We start from the raw sequence: 12,958 nt of genomic DNA, 5'->3' as shown, positions 1-12,958 counted from the left end.
AATTAAAAAAGACACAGTAAATCGAGGCATCTTCGTATTATAATTTAACGAATATGATGTGTTTTTGACAGCAAGAATACATTCGTGATTTCCGCAGTTTATCTAAATACAAAACTGACGGAAATCTCAGAATTTATGAAAAGGCTTGAATTTTTCTGTGTTATTTATGTAAGAGTTTGTCGACCTCTTCGTTCGATTGTTGGGCGCGTATTTGATTAAAAATTTGAAAGGAAAGTTAACGTACGATATTACTCCCTTAATTCAAAAGGAATACAATTAAAAAAACCGATTTTCAAGGTATTACCATGAACGAGTTAAATAAACATTATCCTATCAATTATTGAAAGTGAACTTAATTTTATAATCAAAATCGTGATTACAATTTAAGAGGTTAAAAAAATCATCAAGGTTGTCACACAGCTTAAAAAGGATGTTTTTTAAGGGTTATGAAATGAAAGTGACAAAAATGACATTTGGTCATGTTAAGAACATATTCTTTTGCTGATATTTGGTTAGTTATTAATTTTCTGTCAAATTGAAAAATAATTGTTGTTTTTTCTGAAAAATTTTTTTTGTTAAACTTTTGAAAACGGAGGAGCATTATTTTAAAATGAAAAATTTTACGCAATAATAAAACTCAAAACAATAAAGAGCGGTCGCTAAAAGTGATGAAAATTAATAGAGAAAATTATAAATTAAGGTTCCAATTTATTATGCTTGCAATCAGTATTGATATTATTTTGTTTGGTCAGAGGATCGAAAGGAAATGTATTACATTGAAACTAATTTTAAAATGTGGATAACATTCTTAAATATCAATTACTCTTAATCTTTACATTTCGATGATAATTATGCGTTAAATTAATTTAAAAACCACACAGTGCAGTTGGAAAATTATCTTTTCGATCGGAATTTGACCAGCGCGATAGGGCGATTTTGACCTCCCCGCGGCTATCAGCTGACAGAACTTTTTTAAGTCTCCGGGGCACGTCTAGAAAAAACGGAGTTAATAGAAATTCATGAAAATTTTATTCGCAACTTGGAGGCGTCAGTCAAGCTGGGCGTTGTGCCGCATACCAATCAGCCACGCTCCCTCTCGCGTGCGCGTATATAAATTCGCACATGCGATTGGCCGGATATGACGCGTATTCCCGTACTTGTTCGCTGTGTAACGAAATCTGTCTGTCTGTCTGTCTGTCTGCATGGCGGGAACAGTTATCTAGATATCGTCGATTAAGAGTACTTTAAGGCTACTTTACACTCGAGATAATTTTAGTTACGTAAGAAAGAAAAGCTTCTGCAATCAGTTGAGATATACCTCGAAGTTCGCAGCGATTCGTGAACTTTAATTTGCGTCGCTTATAAATTATTTTTCCACATGCTAATCTCATTCCGAGATATCGTTTTTTCGATATCCCGTACTTATTTCATAATATATATTTTTAAGAAGTCGATATTTTCTTCTATCGCAATGTCTGCTTCTCGACGTAAATTTTATCATGTCGCATGGAAAGAAAGGTTTTGTTAAAGTATCTATCTAAAAATTTAGGTAGGTCGATTTGAAAATAATTTTATTGGACCATCAAAATAACTAGAGATACCCAGTCGATTATTAGAATATCAAAATTTTTTGCTACATTGTTTATTATGTTTGAGCGTTCTATTTATTATGAGCAATTATTAAGATCCAACGAAAATATTTGGTTAAATTTTGGAATATCGGAAAAATCATTCTTTCTGTGCAGACTCGCGTGACATATTGACCTCGGCGCGCACTTTCCGATTGTTTAACGAATTAGTGATTTCAAAGTCACCCGTGGTACTCGGTGACTTCTTTACCTCGGACTCTATAGTGGCGCGTGTTCGTTTCGGCGAAGCGGGAAACGTCAGGCGAGAGGAAATTAAAAAAAGAAAAAGATGGAAAAGAAGAAAAAAGGAAGAGAGAAAGTAAAGGGAACGGGAGAGAAAACGGACCGGGATTCGTGGGTTCTGTCGGGCGGCAGGCTGCCTAATTGAAAGAGGTTTTCTGTGGGCGAGGGTAGACATCAGCGTGAACGAAGCGTTTCCAAGGAAACCCGGCGGCGGGCACTCGTGTGGAGAGGGCCTTCGGCACCAATGGGGCTGCGAGGGAAAGGCGCCGGCGCTCAGCATCGCTATACTATCGAGCGTTGCTATCAAAGGTTTCTTGACTTGCCATGGCGGATCCAACGCGTGTTTTAAGGACGGCCGAGTTATTCCTTTTTTCTTTTTATTTCCCTTTTCTTTTATTACTTCCGCTCTGCCCGCCGATTATATACCGTGCCGATTATTCCGCAGTAATGAACTTGAATAGAAAAGATCTTGATGATCAGCGCAGCATGATCATCCCTTTGCGGCTACCTCATCTCACGTTCTGGGATATCTAAGTAACTGTGCGTTTCCCCTTTAATTATTATACGTAATGAGTATGTTTAAAAATTCCAAAAGTATTTTGAGAGAAAAATATTCGGTATTGTGACTATAATGCACTAAAATATGATTGATAGCTCCATTTTTATAATTATTACTACTACAATTTATAATTATTTTTGAGTGCTGAACGAGTTATAACGACAAATAGTTTTCTTTTCGTTTTGGAAATTAATATAAATGCATATTTTGCGTAATAACATTGCGAAATATGCTTTAATTTTTCTTAATAATAAAGCAAACGTCATCTAATAGTTGAGTATTTTAAAACGCAAAAATGTATAAAGTTTATACATTTTTGCTTGTTTATATAATACTATGAGCATTCCATTCGTTACATTTCACTTGTTTATATTATAAACATGTTTTATAATTATTAGAGGAAAGTCCCCTATTATAAGATAGGCGTCTAATATGAGATAGCGGCATTTCTGTTAAACTAATAAACGCTATCTATTGGTTTCATCATGAATTTAATGCTCTTGGATTGAAAACTTTAGTAGAAAATTCATTATTAGATCATGTAGTTATTGTAAAACAAGATTTTAGAATTTGGATGTCTTCTTTATTAAGATGAGCCTTTAAACCTTGTTTTTAATAAAACCTTTATTATTTAATAAATAAATATTTATAATAATAAATAAATTCTTCATATGGTGATAGAGTAAGGTTGTAATAGAAAAATATGGAATATGTTGAATTGTTTAATTACAGAACATAGATTTGGTGATCGTAAAACCATAAAAAGTGGAAATTGTAATATGAAATACTCAGGGTATTTGTAATATGAAATAACCCATGCTCCTATGTTATAGTGAAAATCGTTGTTAAAATATATAAATGTTATTGTATAATAATAAAAAAAGACAATCGGAATGAACGTCGAATGCCTATTTCTGCGATATTTGATTCCAACTCTACCTGAAGACGAGTTCTGGGTATAATCTATCGCATGCTTATTTTTCGCGTACGCTGGCTGTGTTTGTTTGTATTTTAGAAACATTAAATAAAGTTTTTTTTAATTGCAATACTGATATACTTTGCATTTTACTATCGATTTCTCGGGACAACTTGTATTAGAAGCACAAATTTTTGACTTTGCGATTTGCTCACTTTTTATACTTCTTTAATTTAAAAAAAAAATGGAATTTGAATTAAAATTTTATATAACATTATTTTAAAACTTATTAAGTTCCCTTCAAAAATGACCTATTATTTTTTTAAATTCTGCCTATGAACTTCTAGCATTACCCAAAATGACTTCAGTAGCTCATAATAGGAACCTTACCTCTACTACTATAATAATTATATTTATAGTTTTACCAAAAATATAGAATTGACACCGAAAATGACTATAAATTACAGTAATTGCAACTATGATTAAATATGGTAATAGCAACTTTTTTTCATGTATGCACACGTATGTCAAATTACAAATTGTTTAGGGATTAAAACATCATGAACTGTTTTTTAGTAAGTCTACTAATACTGACTTCTATGAGAGATTTTGTAATAAATATGATTGGCGAGAAATTAAATATCGAGTGATCCAAATCGGAAAAAATTCTCGTCCACGAACGGATTCCGTCCGTTTTTACAATCCTACATTGTACGCAACATAAATTATGACACTCTACATCTTACTCATCGATATAGCAAGCGTAAACAGCTCTGTTGTATAATCGTTGCATTAATGGGTAGAAAATTGCTCGCTACGAATGCGTTGTACATAATAACGTGGTAGTTCTCCCCTCCCTGTCCCTCTAATAACTGCGCTAGTTACACAAGAATTGCTTCGCTCTTTCATTGATACTGCTTATCCAATCATTCTTTACACATTTGCTTTTGTAAATTTTATTATAATAATTTTGTTAAATAATCTTTCGAACCTGCGTATATTTTTGATATTGAATTTTTTTAATTTAATTTATTCTTATTGGTCTAAGTTTCATTTGTTTATAGTGTGTTATATAAACAAAAACAAAGATATATAATTTATACATTTTTGCGTTTTAAAACATTCAAATGTTAGATGACGTTTGCTTTATTATTAAGAAAAATTGAAGCATATTTCGCAATGTTATTACACAGAATATGCGTTTATATTAATTTCCAAACGAAAAGAAAACTATTTGTCGTTATAACTCGTTGCACTCAAAATTCGATCGATACCGCATGCGATAGAGATATTTCGAATGCAAACGGCACACACACACACACACACACCCACGCACACGCACACACGCACATACACACACACACACACACACGCACACGCACACGCACACACGCACATATATATATATACACACACACACGTACACACACACACACACACATACTGCTAGAGCGAACGGTCGCACGGAGAGATTAATCAGTCACCATTTTTCCGATCGAGCACAATGCGGCGGAACAATGGGAAGCATCTCTGATTAGCAACAAAATACTTGGGCTGGCGTAATGAAATATTACGGTTCATCGATTTGTAATTTATTATCGCACGAAGAGAGGCGTAATTGCTGCTCCATCTCTAATTCCCGTTAATGAACAACTATTAAATTGCATGGGTAACGCATCGTGAGAACTGCTGTACAAACAACAATTACTTCGAAGTGGCATTATGCAGCTATTCGAAATTATGTGTAACATTTAATTAACGTCTTAATGCAATTATTGTTGCGTTGCGAACTCGTTAGCGCGACGATATGTATTGTCCTAAGACGCGTATCGGCGATACGCACATTCCCGCGATAGCACCGCGAGATTTGACCTATGTGTATAGAATATAGAATATAGCGAATTACCAGGGATTTGCGCGTTTGTCCGAAATAAAATAATTAAGAGCCGCCGACTTTAGCGCTGAAAAATGCACGGATTTTTGGTGAGTGTTCGCTCCGCTTAATTAGTCGTAATGGACATAATGAATTTTACATTAGACCGAGTTTTATCATTTTCGAATAAAAAAGGGTAATTCACGTACTCTCATATCCTCCCCGCGCGTTATCCGATTTGTGGAGCGATATCGCTAAGCGCAACCAACTTCCTTCTCCGGCTGCATCGAAAGTAGTCGTGTGGCTCTTGCATTTGATGTGCGACGACTGGTTTTTATATATGCGAAAAATAACTTATTAAAGTTCCTTGCGATTAATAATTTTTGTTGGGCAAGAATACAGGCAATACGATATTCTCGCAATGTGTAAAGAAAAAGAATAATAATGTGGATCTATTCTGTTTTTTTTTGTTATGTAATTTTTTATATTTTTAGTTATCCTCAATTCAATATCGCAAACGATCATTTATGAATCCTTCGTTGTTACACTTTTATAGAGTTTCATAATTATCACATTAGATCAAATTTGCCGATTAATGCTGCCATTTTAAAACTATCGATCGATACGAATAACAAAAATATATACTTTGAACTATAATATATACTTGTAGAATGTCTTTTATTAATGACAATATTACGAATTAAATAACAATATGTTGAAAAAATTCTTAAAACGTACAAATACACATAAGAAAAGTGAACTATGAGATAAAAAATCGTAACTTGTTCATTTTGTAACTTTTTTAGTTTAAATTTTAGGGTGATACTTTTAAAATGTACGTAGTACTTTCGGATAAAAATATGTACTAGTGCGCGTTTAAAAAAAATTTTTTTTTTTCGACATGTGAAGAAATATTATTTTCTCTTCAAATAGCCGCCACACATGTATTGGTGCGTTTTTGTCTCAATCAACAGAGGAGACTTCAAACTTCTGATTGATATCGCATAAAATTCGATTACGGCGTAATGTTACGGTCCGAAATTCGGATTACGGGTCATTTTAACCCGTAGTGACAATGAATGGTTAATCTACACTGTTAGATATCAAAAGAGCAATGGTAATCCAATCCCTCGAGTTAAATAACATTTTGTTATTTTTAACTTCCATATATGTCAATCTATTTCTATAGTTAGTTCCAAAATAAACAACGTTCATGTTAACTTATACACTTAGTAAATAATAAACTAAATTTGAATCAAATTTGATACATTTTCTTAAATTAAATTGTTTAACTCTACTGTTTTAGTTAAAATAATGATATATTGAGTAGGAACAGCGGCGATCTATAGAGATAAAAATAACTTATTGGATATAATTTGACGCAATTTGACATTATATAAATTTATTTATCAGTGCAAGTTCAATGTAAAATACACTTGAAATGATTAATGCCTGTTTCTACTAATGTAGATTAACTTTAATCTCAATTCAACTTATTCTTCACATTTTTTTCGATATAAGATTTAAAAAAGGGTGAAGAGTAAGGTGAACAGAGATTAAAATTAATCTACATTGGAAACAGTTTGCAAAGTGCGAAAAATTGTTTAAATAAAAACAGACACTATGATGAGACTCATCAATGTAATCTAAATGTAATGTAGCTTTTTCCATCCAAATTCTCACAAAATCTGCATTCTTCAAGCTTTCCAGGTTTGAATTCATAGAAAATTCTGAATATATTAAGATATTATCGGATTTAGAAGTTTCTTTTTATGACTACGTTCTTCTAATATCTTTTAATAAAATTATTCGCGAAAATTTGCACCGATTGAGAACTTATAAGCTCGCGGTTTTAAGCTATCGGTTTCCCATGATGGAGCTTTACCGTAATCGAAGCAAGAAAAAAAGTATAAGACGTTGATGGAAATCAACGAGAAGCGTTTGCTTTACGGATCTCTCTTCTCACCCTCTCGCGCGAGAACATTATTTCTCAATGTCGAAGCGTCGTTTAATGATTATGCATTATTTCGCGCGGTGTTAAAACGCGAAATAATGCGGGAATGCGTTGCTCTCGCAGTGGGAATTCACGATTGACGCACGGGGTCAACGGCTTTTTTTCATGCGATGTGCACGATTTTAGAACGCGCGAGCGGCATTATTCCTTACCGTCAATCATATCCCGAATATTAATTCGCTGTGCTCGATGCTTCAAATAAAGTCCAATCATTTGAGAGACCGCAATGAGAGGAAGAGCGAGAGAGAGAGAGAGAGAGAGAGAAGAAAAGAGAGTTTGAGACGAAAAGCTTTTTTCAACCGGACATTTATTACTAAGCCGACAGTTTATTTCGGGCGGCGTATCGGCACTTTACGGTTTTAATTACGCGTATTTTAATCCGCCCAGGAGACATTTTCTGTTTCGAGAGAGCGGTGCTGAATAGAACGAGCTTTATTAGACTGCACACGGTCGATTTAAATTTAATCATAATGAAGAGGCGATTAAAATTGCAATCGTCCACGGAATAGAACCCATAGCGCCGGGCAGTTAACGTCTGCTAACAGGCATTTAACTTAACTGCCTCAGGTAACTGCTCGTTTCTAGGCTGAAGGGTCCTTTCGATTGCCACTGCCGGAAATTTTATGGGACACGACCTTTCGTCGATGAGCGCGAACTTTCGGGCCAGCAAAAAAGAACAACTACCTAGTCTCGCGCGCGATCGTTTCATGGATTATCGTAGTCGCGTTACCGCTGATCGGACGAACTTCTTTCGATTGTTTGAGTTCCGGAATCGCGATGTAAAATCATTAATGTGAAAATGGCTAGTATCTCTCGAAACATTTTTTCGATAATGCCGTTTTATTTATAAAAATCAAAATTAGGTGGAATGAAAATATTTTCGCGATTCTCCTATATGCCATGAGAATACTGTAGCAAAACTTCATCTATCTCGGGTGCATTGGATATTTATTAAACACATATTTATTACATGATATTTGTTGAATTATTAGCGTAATGAAAACGTGATCATATAAGAGCAATATGAATTTTGCACTTGCTTATATTAGATTATAGTTAAGAGACAAATAACCTTTATTGCTATTGTACAACACTGATAAGGTATACAGCATTAAATGAAGGCAAATTAAGTGTTAGAGAATAGAGTAGTACAATCACACACACACACACACACAAAAGATAAGACATCAACAAAACTACTGCTTTGAGGCCTCTGCAATAATCTGCAATTACAATTAGCGTATTTATTAAAAAACTTATTAGGAAAATTCCATTTCGCTCTTAAAAATCAAAGATTTTTATGAAATTTTACTGCTATTTCGGAAAATTTTTGGAATTTTAGATTTAAATTCTGTCTCTTTTAAAAAGTACTTTTTCTTTAATCATTTTTTATTGGTAATGCAAAATGTTGATAATAAATTAGTAATAAATATAGCACATTTATTCTTGTATGTCTTGCAAGTTTTCATAAATTAATCAAGGTGACAGTATATGGAAGACAATAGTTAGTAAAATAGAGTAACTCACTGATATTACATTTTAGTGAGTCTCCTCTACACTATTCCATAAATTTCACGGTTCCAGTTATAGATTATAAAAAATGATAGATATAGTTTAATGGAATCCCTGTTTTCTATTAATTTTCAATAGTTTGTTTATTTGTTTTATTTCTATTCCAATTTATCTCAAAGTGGTATTAAGAAATTTGTTAATCTTATCTAGAATCTTGAATAAAAATACTTTGAAAATCTGGGAATTTTTAGGAAATTTTTACAAGATTTAAGTGAACACAAGAAAACAATAAATACATCCGCACACGTAGACACTGTGAGAAAAAATTTCTATGTTTGTGATTGCAATTATATATTATTGTAATTGTGGTTTTACTGCTGCTATAATATTAATAATAATATTAATAATATTAATGATAATTGTATGTATAATTTTCAATAAATATACATTAGCGATTGAAAATATATAACTATAATTATAGCTATTGATTATTATTTTATACGATTGTCTCAAAAATGATTATAAAATATAATAATTAAAACCATTTTTATGGTAAGAATAACTGTAATTATAGTCACTTTTGGTTGCAAACTATATATATTTGTTAATAGAACTATACATACGGTTATTATTACTAATATTATTGTAGTAATAATCATAATTACTTATCATCACGATATGTAATTACAATTACAAGTACCAAAAATATTTTTCTCAATGCAATGCACGCACATATGAGATTGTATTTAATTTTGTACGAATGAGATTAGATTATAATTAAGGAACAAATCAGGGGGGATATGATAAATCACGGTAACTGTACGAGAGACATAGTCTCTTGGAGGAGTCAATGGCTAAGCGCGTGACTTTTCTCGCCTCGATATATCGCGAGTTCCAGAAGTCACATATGCCACGAGAGAGATGGTAGCTCGTCCACGGTAGCGGGTGCCAGAGTATTGCTTTCAAAGTATCCCCCGGGAACCGGATGAATGGCGATGTCATTCGGCCGTCCTTTGGGATAAGCAAGTGACTGCAGCGAGGATAAATGTAGTTCGTTATTGTCTTGCCCCGAGAAATGGGAAATGGTTTCGCGTCGCTTCGTGTCGGAGAACTTACCGCGGCTTTTTCCAACTTAAAAGTGACGCTTCCATATTCGTGAGTTTTATAATTACGACAGATATTAATTTTTCAATCAAATTTTTATTATTATACAATTGTGCTGAATGACGATGAATTTATGATTATATACAAGTCAACGCGAAGTCTTCGTCTATTTATTTAACCGCATTTAAACGTTACGATTCAAAGGGAGAAGTTTCAATGAGCTGAATATCCCCGGAGTCGACAGCTCGCGACTGGAAAAGTGTTCCTTTGAAAATGTTAATTATTTATTAGGATGGACCGTCCTTGTCACATCGCGCTTGTCATTATCGATAAGCTTTTATGAACGAGAAATTACGCGCCGGGGAATATATCCGATTCGAGCGATATCGTCCCGCAAGGAGTCAATAATTCCGCCGGTTCGACTGTGCGCAAAGGAAACGCGAGTCCGAGGACGTTTATTGCAAAATCAATACCTTTAACGCGGAGTTACGGTATCGCGCGTGCGGTATCGAAAGTCGAATATGATCGAGATGCGATATTGAGCTGTAAAATTTCCGAGCGATAAATTATCGCCGGTTCACATTGCGGACGGATACACATTTGGCGTACGGCCGGACATGTGTACGCGGCAATCGAGTGTTTTACGACGATGCATCAAGTTACTATACTGCGAATCACTCTCGAGCATGAATGAGCGTCGCTCGTCGCTTAAATCATCGTCACGTTGTGACGAGTCGCATGCACAGAGTTGGGCATCTTCTTCTAACATCTTTCAAATAGTCTTCGATCTTTCTTCCTTGCTTCCATAGGGATTGCAGTAGATTGCACATCGCGTCGAAAATCCTCGCAACAGATTAAATAGATCATATTTTATGTACATGATATAAAATAAATCTAAACAATAAGAAATAGAAATGGATCAATATATATGACGAGTAAGGGAAGAGAGTTTTATTCCGTCGAAGCGAATCTTGCAATTAGTATATATTGTAGATACTTAACCCTGCCAGTCTACGCGGTTTGTCACATATCATGGACATCTGCATAAAAATATTGCATAAAAATAAACATATTGTAACAATTTTTTGTTTTTTTTTTCAATTGAAACATCACATATTAAAGGATGTAATGATAACATCTAACAAGCAAAGGTACATATATTTATTATAAAAAGTTATAGCGTTATAGTAAAATAAAAGAAACCTTAGGTATGTCATATTAAGGCTGTGATTCACGCTCACAATGCTCTTTGAATCATTTCGTTCTTGTTGTTTATCAAATGTTAAACAAGAACAAATGATGCTCATGAGTGTTATGAGCGTGAATTGGATTGCAGCCTAGAAGTGGCATCGAAGGGTTAATAATATTTCTATGTAAATTTTAAATACAAAAGACCTATTTTAAACAAGACAAATTTAATAAAGTAATTTTAATAGAGCTCTTTTCCTTATTTGTATTACATGATCTTATTTCACGATAGCTCTGTGCTCTTCAAAGTATCTCAAGCAAAGTTTTCGAAATGAAATGTAAAAAATTTGTTTTTTTCTTGCTCATTATTAGCATTTTGAAATTTTGAAACAATTTATGATGGTGTTTGTAAAATTCGCGATGATAAATCGATTCGCTTTTCCTTGTATGAAATGGAACTTCGGAAAGCGATGAAAAAGCGTAAAACGCGTGCGCGAATCTCGCTTCGCCACCGCCGCTTCGGCCCGCTTCTGCGTCGCGCTGCGAAGATCCAGCGCCTCTGCTATGCAGTGGTCTATGCATTTTAAGGGAGGGGTGATTTTTAATGCCGTATAAATATGCATAGGCCGCGATATTAGCTCTTACGTGTCGCCGCCCGAAAAATATCGCGTGTAGGGTACGGCACGAAACGCGTTACACGCATACGGATGCGCGCGTATGTAACAAGGTCGGGGAGAAAAGCATCCCCGTGTAGACGTGCGAGGTAACAGGTCCGCGGAAGGGCATTAGGGTTCTCGATGGATAAATTGTGTCGCCGCGATGACCCAAGGGAGCATCATCTAACGCCCATTTTGTTATGACGTCTGCAATACTGAATAATTTCGAAGCAGCGAAAATCCATAGGTTCACCCGATTAATGAAAGAATTGATTGTGAGGATTTTTAATGTGCATATATACTTGAATTGTAAGAAATTAATTTTGTGAGAATTAAAAAAATGTTAAATAATCGTATAGTTTAATATAGAAGAATTCACACTATTGAGAGTGTAATATACAACAATAAAAAATATATTAATAATAATAATATCATTTGTGATATTATACGTATATTTGTTCGTAAATGTATGGTACCATATAGACTTTTGCGAGCAAGTTTATCCCAACGAGTAAATCCAGTTCCACGAGCAATTCGAGCTAATTTGACGACATGTATCGTAAGCCGACGATATTGCACCCGTGAAATAATAATAAAGTATAAATGGATCAAGTTTATGGCCGAGGTGCATGTGAGAGCACCGAGTATGCATTTTATCGTCGTGTTTCGCGTCAAACCCTTTATGAGATTATGTGCTCTAGAGAAAACTGCTTGCGTTTCTCTTCTTGCCATGATAAATTTTTGGAATCTTCCATTAAACTTGCATCATTTATTTCTCATATTTGTGCTAATGAGATAGTTATTTTCTCAGTAATAACATTCGAAATGTAAAATAGTTGTTTCTATAAATTTTGCATATTTAGAAAATTTTGTATAAAGATAACATGGAGAGAAACAAATTTTAATTAATTTTTGTTTTTTAACAAGTAATGGATGTTTATAAGATTTTTATACTGGAAAAGAAGGATATAATTTTCCAAAATTTCCATCACCCTTTAATTTTTAGAAATTCCATTTTGAATTTCTTATATAATAAATGCAAATTTGTAATATATGTATATATTTCATACATATATTTATTTCTTATAGCATATATTTATAATATATGTGTGAAACAAGAATTCAAATATCTCTTACAATATGTGAAATGTAATGATATAAAGCCATGTTTACGTTCAATTTTAAGTGATTTAAGATAATAAAGTTTATTAGCAACGTTTAAAATAAAAAACTGACTGATTTATATAAAGTTTTTTGTATCTGAA

The 12,958-nt window shown here is 33.7% G+C and overlaps 1 protein-coding gene across 1 annotated transcript in view; it reads left to right on the top strand.

Moving 5' to 3' along the window:
- The window catches only part of otp (orthopedia homeobox), a 47,448-nt gene that overhangs the window by 11,404 nt on the left and 23,086 nt on the right, over positions 1-12,958 (top strand). The gene's annotated exons all lie outside the window — the stretch shown is intronic.

This window comes from Acromyrmex echinatior, chromosome 5, assembly GCF_024713525.1.
Source record: "Acromyrmex echinatior isolate Ae372 chromosome 5, ASM2471352v2, whole genome shotgun sequence".
NCBI classification, from domain to species: Eukaryota; Metazoa; Arthropoda; class Insecta; order Hymenoptera; family Formicidae; genus Acromyrmex; species Acromyrmex echinatior.
This window is presented reverse-complemented; position numbering and strand designations above follow the sequence as displayed.